The sequence below is a fragment of the Triticum aestivum genome, chromosome 3D (genome assembly GCF_018294505.1).
Source record: "Triticum aestivum cultivar Chinese Spring chromosome 3D, IWGSC CS RefSeq v2.1, whole genome shotgun sequence".
Classification (NCBI taxonomy): domain Eukaryota; kingdom Viridiplantae; phylum Streptophyta; class Magnoliopsida; order Poales; family Poaceae; genus Triticum; species Triticum aestivum.
Genome location: NC_057802.1, coordinates 609764029 through 609765920, shown reverse-complemented (window position 1 = coordinate 609765920; position 1892 = coordinate 609764029). Strand labels below are relative to the sequence as shown.

Sequence of the window (1892 nt, the reverse complement as noted above, 5' to 3'; positions counted from 1 at the left end):
GTCAGTCACATGCATGCAAGCAAAGGACGCGAAAGGGCATCTTGATTCATCGCTGCTAATTAAGTGGGCCTCCATAGGTGTAGAAGACTTTGCCAAGTCTTCCCTGAAGCTAAATAGAGAAAGAAGAGAGGCTTCATAGTTGGATGGTTTCATTTCCCTCATATCCATCCTTTTTCCCGATAAAGAGCGGAAGCGGAACTCATATCCATCTAGAGCTAGAATCGATCCACTCATATCTATCTTCCCTGAAGTGAGCGCTCCGTCCATTATTCGCGAACTGCAGGTATGTATGTCCACGTTCTGTTGAATCAGATTATAAACTTGAGTTGTTTTACTCTGTTCGGCTCGTGTTGGAGAGCTTGTGAAATTTCTGCTGGCTGAACATCTGTACAGATCTAGAATCCAGTAGTACTGCGATTGCTTAATTTGCTTCCTGTTAATTCCAACTATATATGTACTGGTTTGCTTCCTGTTAATTCCCTATATATGTACTTTGGTATACTACTACATCCTATAGCAAGTTTGCGCTTGAAGAACACATGCACAGTCTTCAAAATCCCTGCCGCACAGCAAATACTTTGGATTGATATCCATCCTTTCCGATTGAGGTTGATTTTTAATGCCAAAGTGTTATGGGCCAATCTCCAAGCAAATTTTCCCATCTAGTTTGGGAAAGTTACAAGGCCAAGGTGGAGGTCTTTTAACTGCACTGTGACTTGAGGGGCACCTTGTTGTAATTAGATTTCCCCAAGAAACACCCCTCTCCTTTTCTAAAAAAAAAAGAAACACCCCTCTGTCGTAGTGCTAAGCAAGAGTGTCTTCAAAATTCTCCCTCAAAGGAATGGATTTGATCGTCGGAGCAGCCACCCACCAGCCGTCCACACCTTGATGCATGAACTTTTGGCTATTCTGCAAATTTGTACCAAGTCAATACCTTAATCATGTTGTGGTTAGCAGTTTAGCTTTGCCAAGGAATTATTTTTTAGCTATGAAGCTCTTGATTACGCTTCACTCAATGATTTCTGAAGTATTTGACCATGCTCATGCGCTTTCTGTTCTCTTGGTAACATGAAGATCATTTTGTTCCTCGAGCAAATACTAATTCATTTATTTCAGGGCGGACGGGAGATTCGGGTAGGGACTGTGTTGTTTTTCGATGTTCCTGTTTTCAGGTGCACGCTCGGGAAAGGGGCCAAATGTTCCATCAGATTCCCAGCAATTGGATGCTTGTTCAGATGGTCTTCAAAATTGTGGTGCATCTGCAGGGACGAACAATGACAGAGACAAGGAAAGAATAGATTCGGCTCAGGGAAATCGTGTTTGCCCTCTTAATGTTGATGAGAGTAAACTCGAAAATGTCAAGAGGGACATTGTGTGGTCCAAAATCAAAGAGATAACAGAAAATGATAGACTTCCTGATGCTGAAGCGGCCGAGAAGCTAGTTAAATTATTGCAACTTGATCGAACTGAATAGAGAATAGACCTTGCCGGTCGAGCAAGGATTGCTGATATTATCGCAGCTACAGAAAATCCTGGTTTCCTAGGCAGGTTTATACAACTAAGGGGCCTTCCCATCTTGAATGAGTGGCTTCAACAGATTCACAAAGGGAAGTCTGGCGAAGGGGGTAGTCCTAAAGAAACCGATAAGCCTATTGAAGAACTTATTCACGCCCTGCTTCGTGCGCTAGCGAAATTGCTTATTAATCTGAATGCCCTACAAAGCTGCAGTATTGGGAAAACTGTCAATCATCTGCGCAGCCATAAAGACCAGGAGATACAGAGGAATGCTAGGTGTCTTGTTGATAGCTGGAAAAAGCGTGTTGACGCTGAAATGAAGTCGAATGAGTTCAAGCGTGTTGACACAGCCGCAACACCTGCCAAGAGGAAGTTCA

The 1892-nt window shown here is 43.1% G+C and overlaps 1 pseudogene; it reads left to right on the top strand.

Annotated features, from left to right (window-relative positions):
* The window catches only part of LOC123075902 (serine/threonine-protein kinase STE20-like), a 6283-nt pseudogene continuing 4391 nt past the window's right edge, over positions 1-1892 (top strand).